The sequence below is a fragment of the Amblyomma americanum genome, chromosome 1 (genome assembly GCF_052857255.1).
Source record: "Amblyomma americanum isolate KBUSLIRL-KWMA chromosome 1, ASM5285725v1, whole genome shotgun sequence".
Taxonomy (NCBI): domain Eukaryota; kingdom Metazoa; phylum Arthropoda; class Arachnida; order Ixodida; family Ixodidae; genus Amblyomma; species Amblyomma americanum.
Genome location: NC_135497.1, coordinates 224,477,395 through 224,489,926, shown reverse-complemented (window position 1 = coordinate 224,489,926; position 12,532 = coordinate 224,477,395). Strand labels below are relative to the sequence as shown.

Here is a 12,532-nt window from a genome sequence, read left to right as displayed (position 1 = left end):
GTTTCAAACATTTACATGGTCATGAACTCGTTACATATTATGCAGCTAGATGAAGGAAGGACAAAGGGAAAAAGGGTTTGTCAGAATGGGCGAAAAGCAAAAAATGCTAACAGTCACTGAAGCCAATGACAACACAGGATATACGTCGTCCACTGCAAAGTTGGGAGCAACGCTGGTGAATACTCAAGATTACGCTGCACACAACATGAATGCATTCGACAGCAAGAGCTGAGACCGCCACCACTTTAGCTCAGTGGTAAAGCATTGCATGTAACATTGGAAGGTCATGTGTTTGCGGCCACGGATGTCATGCCTAATTTGTACTACTGCCTGTGATTACATCTTATTTAAATCATTACACAATTATTTTTCTCTAACAGACGCTTTCAAAAAGAATGCCTATGCTTTTTTAGGTTTCCACAACGCTTAGCTTTTCTCATACACAAAGCTGGATCAAGCCACTTCAGCCTACACACACTCAACAGAAGGAGACTGTACATCAGCTGTAAATTTTTGGTTGATACAAAACCAGTGCGATGCTTGCTGTTGCTATTTGTGATGAAAGAAAATAACGTGTCAATGCTCTTTTGTTGCACAGGGCACTGTGTTGGTTGCCAAAATTAAGATTAGTGGGAAATATTTTAACTGCAATACATCAAAAACAGCACCTCATAAGAACCACAGGAAGGCTCAGGTAGAACTGCACTTTTTGAAGAAGAACTGCCAATAAAAACAACTCATCATTTTGTCGAGTATGCAGACTAAAAAACATTAGAGGTGAAAAAGTCAATTTTTTATAAATCTTTCCAGTGAACATAAAATAAACCAGTAGACGAATAACAAAAATATTGCCTTCATTGGATCTCTTCAAGGAAAACGACCGGGACCAGTCACTAACACAGTTGCACCTACTTATAACGAATCCGACGGTCACAGGGATAGCGTTCGTTGTATCGTAGTTGGTGGACTTAAGCTACTGCAGCCAAAACACAAGTCATACAAGGGTACCGTTTATTTCTTTAAAAAGTCTGCTATATATATATATATATATATATATATATATATATATATATATATATATATATATATATATATATATATACGTGTAGTTATGAAGAGAGCCAACAGTCACCGAAACCATGGTGCATAGGGGAGTGTTTTTAAAAAGAAATTTTTAATGTGTAGTGATAATCTGTGGGATAATATATATATATATAAATATAAATATATATATATATATATATATATATATATATATATATATATATATATATATATATATATATATATATATATATATATATATATATATATATATATATAAATCTGTCGCCTAAAGAAGGTTACTTATAAAGCAGCAGAAAAAACAACGATGCCGCCGGTGGGAACCGAACCTACGATCTCCGAATATCGCGTCTGATGCTCTTACCAACTGAGCTACGGCGACGGCTGTCCGATCGGCTGCTCTCGGGGAAATTTATGTTTATTGGGTGTAAGCGAACCATGAGTGTGTTCGCCAGCGCCACCCTCGTCCATAGCGGCGGACGTAGTACGTCCTGTATTAGCGGGAGTGTGACGTGGAACGTCATCTAACGGCGAGGGCGGAAAATGTGCGAGAGCCCTCTTATGCTACCTATGTCATCAAGACTGCCAGAACTGAGACCCTCGTTAAGCAATTAGCAGACAAGGTAACGGAAATGAGGGGCTCGTTTTGATAAACTTATGAAGGGAGCCAACAGTAACCGAAACCAAGGTGCATAGGGAAATGTTTTTGTCTTTCATTTTTTAATGTGTAGTGCTAATCAGTGGGATAATAATACTTAGATTAATCTATCGCCTAAAGAAGATTACTTATAAAGCAGCAGAAAAACAACCATGCCGACGGTGGGAGCCGAACCCACGACCTCCAAATATCACGTCTGATGCTCTTATCAACTGAGCTACGGCGACGGCTGTCCAATCTGCTGCTCTCGTGGGTATTATGTTTATTGAGTGTAAGCGAACCTTGAGAGAGTTCACCAGCGCCACCCTCGACCATAGCGGTGGACGTAGAACGTCCTGTATTACCGCGAGTGTGACGTAAACGTCATTTAACGGTGAGGGCGGGAACTGTGAGAGAACTCTCTTATGCTACCTACGGCATCAAGACTGCCAGAACCGAGACCTTCGTTAACCTATTAGCAGACAAGGCAAATGAAATGAGTTTCTTGTGATGCTACCGCGATCCTGCCTAAATTAATCGTGTCTATTTGTGAACGTCCACAGAAAGTCACCTGTTTGAGTCTCAGCGATGTGCACAAAGCGACATTTTGATGATATCACAAAATGCAATTCCAGCGGATGTCTACTAACAGATGTTCTCTTGTGAATGATCTTACGGATGTTTCACGTGTATCTCAAAATGATTGGGACTATTTGTGGATAGATTTAAAATATCTCTGGTTCTCAATTGGACCGGTGTTGCCCGAAGTTCGATCTATCGGATGTGACGGCTAAGTTTTGTACGCTATAGCCGTACATTTCCCTATACATTCACATTGTAGCTTTACGGTGCTCAGCAATTATTGGATATAAAGCATAATTTGATCTAACAGAGTTCGATAAATCTTAACTGTACCACCGAAAGCGACTGAGGCGTTGGCGGAAACTGGTGGTAGGCTGGCGTACTTGTCTTCTGTCCTGACAAAGTTATAAGGACGTGTGCGCAGCGCGCAGTGCTTTTCTCGTGCAGTAAGCACCACCCTTGTGTAAAACGTTCGAGCAGCGCATTGGACTCCAACCAAAGAGACAGCTCGCCGCATTTACTAGGTTCTTCAAGAATAATTTGCACAGAGGTAAAGCTGCATAGACCGACAAACTATAGGTAGGGGCCAGCGGTTCACACGAAAAACATCGGGTACTGTGTGATTTCAGTTTCATTTATTGGTGCCGACATGCTAAGCAAGAGTGATGCCCACTGGTAGGCGTCTACGCGCTGTCTGTGTGCGGCAGCAGGGCAGAAGGTGGAGATCCGATTGCGTGTACACAAGGCAGGCCACGTGATGGGATGGGCCAGCAGACATAACTTCTCGCATTGCTGCCATTGGTTGATAACCGGCCGTGGACCGTAGTTTCGCTTCCAACAGCACTGCCCCGTCATTCTGCTTCCATTCATACTGCCCCGTCATACTGCTTCCGTCATACTGCTTCCAAAGTTACAATGCCGCTGTTTATTACTTTTTTCTGGGGGGGGGGGGGGGTAGTTAACACTTTCTTGGGGGAGACCATGGAGGCTGGGGTACTCTTCGGTGTGCGCGCAGAGGCGGAAAGCGCGCGTTTTAACGGTGCTTCCTCATTCGCTACATAACCGGGTGGTATGGTCACGGTTGTTCGTTTTATGTGAGACGCATTGCCACACCATAACGCATGTTTTGACGGGAACGCCGCCCTCGTTCGTAATAACCGAGCGTTCGTTACAATAGCGACCGTTATAAGTAGGCTCGAAGGGACACAAGGGGGCTTTTACCGCATGAGGCGGACTTAGGGTTGCTTGACGGCGGAACGAATCACTGGCCCGTCAACGCAACGGTTTGGTCGAAGACCCTTTTCCCAAGCATCTCCTCGCAGAAGAGAGGAGCACCAGGCGGCGGGAAATCTTGTACCCATTAGAAAACCGATTTGTACCCGGCGGCACTGGGGATCAAACGCAGCGCCTCCCGAATGCCTGACCTTATCCTGGATTAACTGTTTCCTCACGAACAGCTTTTAATACACAGTCATACGAGGATGTCATTCCGCCATTAACAAAGTAATCTCGGGGTGCGCCAAGGCTCTGTCCTTCGACCGTTGCTTTTCCTAGCCTTCGTAAATGACCTCCTCTCTCGCATAGCATCGTCCATCGGTCTGTTCGCCGAAGTCTGCGCGTTACACCGTCGCATTTCTTCTCACCATGAACAGATAACCTTTCAGAACGACTGACGTAAAACTGAAATTTGGTGCTCAAATTGGATGATGGAGCTGAACGCAGCAGAATTCAAATTCATGCACGTCTCACTTAAACGTTCTAACATTTCGTATGAGTATTCACTAAACTCAACTATCATATCACAGGTTGAGTCTTACAGGTACCTAGGCGTCCTTATCAGCAATAAACTAACATAGAATCAGCATATCACAAAACTAGCTGCTGACATTTAGTACACTGCCGTAGTGAAGGGCTCCGGAAATTTCGACCACCTGGGGTTCTTTAACGTGCACTGACAACGTACAGTACACAGGGTACACATTAGAAGGTCACTTTCGCTATCACCGCTATTCATTCGTAAACTTGGATACGAAACTTTTATCTGCCCGAAGCTCGAATACGCATCCCCCCATCAGACGTACCTAATTAACGAAATTTAATCCATCCAGAACTGCGCCGCCCATTTCATATCTTCAAACTATGACTTTCGCTACAGCATCAGCAGTCTTAAGACGCCTCTCGGTACCCGCCCACTACCCTTTAGAGGTAAATTTTCTCGTCTCTGTCTGTTCCATAAACTGTACCACAAGACTTCCCCAATTTCCGTGATTCTCTACAAGTTCCAACAGTGCACACATCATATCGTCTGTTCAACTCTATGAGCATCTGTCGCTTACATGGACCTACTAACACCCTTAACAAATCTTTTTTGCCAGCCGTAATTAAGGAGTGGAACCAGCCTCCTGACCATGTTGTAATCGAACGTGATCCTGTTAGATGCAAACAATGCCTGACATGTCATCTTGCCATTACTTGCCATAATGCCATAAATTGTTGCTTCCTCTTATCATTACAGTGCCTCTATCACTTGAAGCGTGATTTTGTACTTGAGCCTTTTGACTGTTTCATGGTCGTTTTGGCCAACAATTTTTGTGTTATTTTTATGCGCTACCTGCTCTCTCCCTTATGTATTACCCCACCCAGGGCATTTAAGGGTATAATAAATGATTATAAGTGATGATCATGTCAGCCAGGAAGGCAGCTTGCATATGCGAGCAGTAGCAGCAAAGAAAGCAGGATGACTGAAGCCAACAAGAATTTTGAAAGCTTAAAAACGGGTGCTGAGGAAACACACCTAAGAAGTAAACATCACATTTGTCGGAGCCAAATGACACACTTATCAAAATCTGACGACGAATTTCATCGTCAAAATTCTTGCACTGATTGTGGCACCAGCACCGTTGTTCACCCCAAGTCGCATGTAAGCAAGGTGCCAGCTGACTGACCTTTTCGCGATTCTCGGACCTACCCCAGTGGCGGGATCAGAAAGGAAAGAACTGGAAGGGGGGAGGGGCGTATATTTTAGAGAAGTATGCTCACCATAGAATATCTTTGGCAGAATTTTGGAGACACAGGTCTCGTATACAGCCGCTTGGCTAGAGTCTTGGTCAAAGACGTAGTCGTAGGTGAACTTTTTTTCACCACGAACAGCCACAGTCTTCTCGCTCGGCTCTAGCACGGTGCATTCCTGGCATCCTCCTATAATCTCCTTGGATATGAGCGGGCGGCAACGGACGGCCACTTTTACAGGAATGTCATCATTTGACGCCATTTAACGATAAGTCTGCAGGAAAATAAACAAACGAACAGTAAAATATGTCAGAAAACAGTCGTTCTAAAGGAACCCTGAAACAATTTCGATGGGCATACTCTAGTGCAACAGATCTGTAGAAGTGGTCTTTGCGGATATTCGAGTCAAATATGAAAGCTCTGTGTCGAGCCTATAGTTTATAAATCATTTTTAAAAACTGCTCGTAATAGCTCGCAACCGATTAGGGCGACACATCACCGCCGCATCCCGATGATGTCAGTGGGCAGTCTGGGCGAGCCTTGAAGTTCGCCCAGACATACCCAGACTGCCCACTGACGTCATCGGGATTCGGAGGTGAGGTGCCGCCCTAATCGGTTGCGAGCTATTACGAGCAGAAATTTTGTAGCGAGTTACATTGGCCACGAACTTGAGATTTCGCTGTGGCACTCCCGAGGAGGAGGAACAGAGCCGTCGCCTAGCAGCGGCTGCAGCCAACACCCTCTCAATGCTAAGGCCTCTCCACCGGCCGCGTGACGTCACGCCAAGGGACCGTGCAGGCCCCGCGCTCCGCGATTTCAGCGCGCCGCGCCCGTCTGCACTATTCGGGTACTGCCGTACGTAGCTGCCTTATAAGTGATTCCTTCATTTTCATTTTTGTCGTTGCTGCAGAAAAGAAATTCGCTAGTTTGTGCGCGCCTTAGGCTATCATTTTATCTGCTTTATATATTTTTTTATTGCAGAACACCTTATTGTCAAGAAAGTTCGAGCTGCTAATACAGTTTTTTATAATAAACAATTTAGCATACGGCCGCCAATTTCGCATTATTGGTCATTATAATAAAAAATTGATTAGTTAATTTCAATTAATCATCTAATTATTAGGTTCTATCACGTACATGATGTCTGCCGTGCGGTAAAATCCATCCGCACAGACCGCACATGCGTATATCTAGTTGTTAAAGTAGAAGTTCGTGAACATTGAAAAAAAAAACACCGTCTACTGCGCATTGTGTTAGTTTTATTCTGTATTGTGTTTTGCTTAAAGCTTTCACACACAGCAATAATGACACTCACAATAATGTTGCGCTGTTGAGTATTTGTACAGCTAATCTGACCCTTACAATAAAAAACGACGAGACACCAGCAATGAAGTGTGCGCAAAGCATTTTTATTGCTTGGGAATAAAACTTACTTCTTCTTAAGCGTTGCTGCTTTCCGGGCTGCGGCCTTCTGCTGCGCATTGTCTTGTATGGCATCATTTCTTAGTTTGCAAAAGTTGTTTAGAACAACGTTGGTTGCAACGCGTACTACCAAGCGCAGGAGAGTTTGTGCAGTGTGGCCATTTTCACATGTCTCAATGTCGTGTTCGTCCAGGAGGGAAATCGTCTGTGAAATCACGACACCACGTTGATTTCTACAGGAGAGAAAATCTTCCGCGGTTGCTCCAAAAGACAACTTCTCTGCAACTAGTTTAGTCATCAGTACCATGTGAACTGTGCATGGCTGGGGAAACTTCAGCCCTCCTCTCGACAGGTTAGCTATCATGGCAGTATTTTCCGCTTCGATCTCTCGATTTTCAATCACCAATGTGCTGAAGCAAGCAGAACATGAAAGCTTCTTTAAAGCAGCATGAGCAGCGTATCCTGCAATGTAGACAATAGCATCCATGTCAGAGTGGGCGTGTGTAATATCGTCGTCGCTGACAGCCACAGAAAAGTTGCATGGGACAAGATCCTCACTTACGTCTTCAAACTCTGTTTCCTCGCGTGGAAATGTCAAAAGTTTTTGAAGACGAAGCTTCTTCTCACATTCGTAGAGCTGACGCACGGAAATGTGGTACTGTGATCCTGCCAGCTGGCGGTAACGGCCGAACCGGTCTTCTAGCGCATCCGTCTGAAATTTGCCCAGCAGTACGTACTTGAAGTGAAGTTCTTCTAAGCAGTAGCGCGAGAGTTCTACCAGAGAATAGCATGTCAGTCGCAAAGCACTGTGAGTCTCTTTCGTCAGCGAGCCACTGGTGATGTTTATTCTTGCCCAAGCGTCCAACCAGTCCACAACGCCGCTCAGGAAAGCTAACTGTGTGTCATCAACAGACCTTACAGGGTCTTGCATGCTGTCCCTTAGCCTCTGGCCTTTGCAAGGGGTCTTAACATTGACTATTTGCCACCATGTGAGGATAACGTCAATGAAAAGAGCAGTCGACTCAGCTTGAGGAATCTTGAACGCGGAACCATGTGTCCTGAGGGCATTTGAAACAAACTGATTAATGACGTCGAGAGCGAGCTTTACATTTTGCCGCTCCATTGAGGTTGGATTCACGGCTTTTGCGTTCAGTCTGTAAGCAGCCTTCACAAGCGACGTCTTCTCTGAAGAATAAAGCTGCCGCACAGCTGCGAAAGAAGCAGCTTTCATACGAGGAGGCCCTTCGGGCATTGCTCCACTCAAGTCCATTTCAGGGAAATAGAGGCATGTTCCAGGGTTTTTCTGGTTAATCCAATTGTTCCTAATGCACTTCAAGAGATGCACAGGATCGACCACGTAGAAAAGAGGGCGAGCGTTATCGGCTGGATGGGGATAGACAATGCTCACCTGAGGACTTGTAGCAAATAACGACATCATCTTGCGGTTCAGAGCATTGTTGTCCGTTATCACAGCGATAATTTTGAGCCCCATTTTCTCAACATTAATGATTATGTTCTTAGCATGCTCGTGCAAAATTTCTGCGCTCAGTTTGCTCACAGGTAATATGTGAATGACGTCCTTGTTTGCAGAAAGGAGTGATTGTACCATGAACACATGGGCTGTTGTTGCTGGTTCCGTTGAATGAACCGACGATCCTACTATTGTGCCCCCTTTGTAGTCGAAGTATGGTTTTATGTGGATCTCATCGATCATCAGGGTCACTGTCTTCTCGTGGTCTTTCATTGATTTGACTCGTTCTCGGATGTAGGAGAGACAGTGCGGTTGATTTTGCTCCACAAGAGGGTCAGCTTTGTAATTTGAGCAAACACGGCGCAGTGTGGAAGGATGGGGCAGAATGATTCTTGATGCAGCTCTTGTGAAGTGATATGCGTGAGGAGAAATTGGATTCAAAATACTGGCGAATACCAGCAGCTCTGCGCTATACACATGCTGTTTCGCGAGGAGAAGCTCTATCTGCTCAACCAGAAATTTCAGCAAAGAAGACTGTTCTTTCGTCGTATCACTGTCCTCAATGAGGTCTGCAAGCAGTGAACCGACAAACTGCAATACTTTAGTATGTTTCGACTCTTTCGTCACCTCAGGTATATTATGCAAGCCTATCTCGAGTTCTTCTAGCAGCAAGGACAGGCTGGAGGTGTCGCATACTTGAGCTGGCAGAATCCTGCCTGAAGGAAGCGACAGAAGCTTCACTCCATTCAAGAAAACAGAAAGTGACAGATCAGGGAGAACTACCAAGGCGCATTTCACATTAGGTGAAGGATCATTCTCGATGAGAAGGAACCTAACGCACTGCTCATCGACAGAAACGGTCCAGAATTTCGTGTTGCAGATTCCAGGCAACTTAGATTTGAACTCCTCGTAAGATGAAACTTTGTTTCTTTTCTGTTCAAGCTCATTAGACTGAAGTGACTTCCTCATAGCCTCCTGCAAAGCAGCGTTTTCCCTTCTTGCTTTTTTCGTCTCTGGCGATTCACTCCGTCCAGGCGTTGAGGACAAGTATTTTGGGCAGTTTGGAAAAACAGAAGGCGCAGCATCAATCTTCAACTGTAGCCTGTCACGCTTCACCTCTATTATTTTCCCTGTCAGTTCATCTTGGTGTGACAACGTCGTAATGAAGTCGCCTGCGTGGAAGTGCAGTTCACACACCTGCACGAGAAAATGAAGCAAGGCCATTCGCCATGACTCTCCATTGCCTAAAACACTAAGTAAAAAGAGTCTGAATAGTGAACAGCTTTTACATATTTACACAGCTTTTACACAAGCCTTATGCACATCCACAGAACTAAATGCTTCCTGGACAATTCATACATAAGTGTAAGAAGTGATATCATTGCCTACAAAGACAGCATGCCTTTCCGGGAGCGACAGCTCACAACTAAGATAATTACCAGCGCCTATTAAGCAATATTTCAGAGTCTTACCCTCGAATGCTCTGTAGGTGTGAAATCCTTCCGTGGAATGGCTCGCAACCAGGCTTTTCTTCGTACTTCGTCTCTTGGGAAGCAATAAACACGTACTTTGGGACCATTCTGGTAGTTCCCGCGGCACCCGGGAACACAGCACCGGCCCATGTTTCACGAAGTTGCACTCGCTACACGGCAGGCAATCAGTTTCCCATTCGTGCGCTAGCACAGGTACGCACGCCACACAAGAAACGGCCACACGAAACAGACACAGCCGTGCGAGGAGCGAACGGAAATGCACCCAACGCCAGGCTGAAAGACTCAAGCAGCAGCTAGACGCTCACTGCAAGACTGCGTTCGTGTCTGTGCTTGCCCGGGCAAGCGCGAGCACATCGAGGGAGACAACCGAGCGGAGCGGAGCCGCGCTTGGTGAGCAGCCTGACCGGACACTTGGCGTGACGTAGCGCGTGTGGAAAGGAGGGCCTGGAGAGGCCTGAAGAAAGTATTTAGAGGGTGTTGCTGCAGCTGGGGAACGCCTCGCGCTCGCCGCGGCATCTGGCATGACGTCACACCACGCTCCTCGCTGCGGAGCCGCCCGTACCCGCCCTTACGCGCTTAACCGCTAACCAACGTATTTGGTGGCGCACTATTTATGGGAGCCACTGAAACCCCCGCACACTCACTGAATAAAAAAAAAACATGTGTATAGGCTGGGAATCGAACCAGGGCCTTTGGCGTTTGAGGCAGAGACGCTAGCACTCCACCATAACGGCTAAGGGCTTGATGTTAAATAAATGCGCATCTAGTGAATGCACGGGTTTCATATATTAACTCTTCCGATGCAGAAGTCGCCACGCTTTCGATACGTATATCCTGGCCTAACAGAGCTAGGCCAACAGCAATTTTTTAAAAATGATTTCTAAACTATAGGGTCCACACAGAAATTTGACTCGAATACCCTCAAAGACCACTTATACGGATCTGTTGCACTAGAATATGCCCATATATATCATTCAGTGTCCCTTTAAAACGGACGTGAAAAAGAGAGACAATTTATTCGGACAGAGAAGTTAAATAGTTTGCAATGACACGCTGGGAAGCAGAGTGTTGGGTTCGTGGATATGTGGCGGGCCGTTGCGATTAAAAGGTGACCCGTCGCACTTAATCAAGCGCGAAAAGAATTGAGTATACTGCTTGCAATTTAACAATGTAATCCAACGGTTCATCGCAAATGAACGCGACAGGGAAAGTTCAATGGCTCAGAGAACCATTTCAACTTCGCAGACGCGAAACCGGGAGTGAGAATTTGGAAGCAGGCCAAGTTTATAATTTATCTTTGTTTATAGATAATACAGCCTGAGCAGAATCATGCCGCTCCTAGTAATGCATCTCTCACAGTGGAGTGATTTCGTTATGTACGAAACAGAACCCTCCCCTGCGGTGCCTGGAGCACCTTACCCCTTGGGAGGCTTGAACCACCCTAGTGTCCTCCTAGGACCCGGTCTGGAGCCTCCGCGTTTTAGGTGGGGCCGCGCAGTGGGGCTGAGTGGGCGCCCAAGAACCTTCGTGTCTGGAACTCCCCTGTTTCAAATAAAGCTTTCATCACCACCAAAGAGCAGTAAAAGTCACCTCAGTGAACGTAAGAGAAGAACCGAAGGCAGGCAGTCCCGACAGAGCTGCCAACGTGCAAGAGACAGACGAATGAGAACCGGTACACTTACCACAACGAGTTCTGCGCAGTGGTGCCGAGTGGGGGCCCAAGGTCCTCAGTGTCTGAAATTCCCCTGTTTCAAATAAAGCTTTCATCAACACCACCAAGCAGTAAAAATCACCGCAGTGAACGTAAGAGGAGGACCGAAGGCAGGCAGTACCGACAGAGCTGCCAACGTGCATGAGGCAGACTAATTAGAACCGGTACACTTACAGCAACGATAAGATCCTTGGGTAGAGGAACACGCGAATTCAAGGCGTAAGGAGCAGCAGTTGAGTTGCGAGATGGCGCGTCTCTGCTTTCGTCTGTTCGGTGTTCTAGCACGCACGCGCTACGGCGGTTATGACTGGCTCACGAGGTGGCGGCTTCGGCCGCTATAGTACTTATCCGCTTCACCGTATTTAGAGCTTTCAGCGCTTTCAATGGTTTCATACTTTAAACCTGAGTTTGAATGCCTTTACAAGCTGTTTTGTTTTGTTTCGAGGTGCAGTTTTTTTTTTATATGGCAATAGTACGGCACTTGGGACTACGGTACGTTCTTGGCGGGTCGTTTGATTTCTCATGCGCGCAGTGCATATATATCGGCACGTTGATAGGCGCGCTGCTGCTGCTTCCGAAACCACAAACACCGTTCCTGCACTCTTGCTGTATCTTATGGGCACACGCACACATTTGGTACCTTATTTTCAATGCATATGACTCGTTTGTTGTGTAGCTTGCAGCTTACTGCAGGGCTTGTTTTCTGGCCACGATCGCGCTGATGTTGTGATTAGCCTCGTGGCCAGAGGTGGGCAAATGTCCTCATTTTTATTTTTACTCTCTCATTCTAACTTTTGAATCCATGGCTCTCCCTCACCCTCGCCCTCATTTTGAAATATTATCCGGCCCTCCCTCATCCTCACTAATAGTTGTTTTAAAACTCGAGTTATTTTTAAAGTCGGCAACTTCTGGCGATATTACTGATTATAAACATGTAAGGAAAGCCCTCAAGGCACTATTGGACGAGAGGCTAGATGCTTATACCGGCGTATGTTGTTTGACCTTGAGCTACTACATGAGATAAACCGTGACAGTTACGAGTTGAGCCCCAAGATATCACTCTGCCTTTACTTCTGGCATGAACTACATGCATAAATGCGCCCTGCACTTATTTTGATGTTATATGTATGAACTCCTACAAT

At 45.8% G+C, this 12,532-nt stretch overlaps 1 long non-coding RNA gene across 1 annotated transcript; it reads right to left on the bottom strand.

Moving 5' to 3' along the window:
• Window positions 1-5,498: 5,498 nt before the first annotated feature.
• Window positions 5,499-11,649, bottom strand: LOC144095407 (uncharacterized). Its single transcript, XR_013306727.1, has 4 exons — window positions 11,565-11,649; window positions 11,362-11,424; window positions 11,099-11,221; window positions 5,499-5,567 (listed from the first exon to the last, which is right to left on the bottom strand). It is a non-coding gene; the product is annotated as an uncharacterized LOC144095407 (long non-coding RNA).
• Window positions 11,650-12,532: the final 883 nt, after the last annotated feature.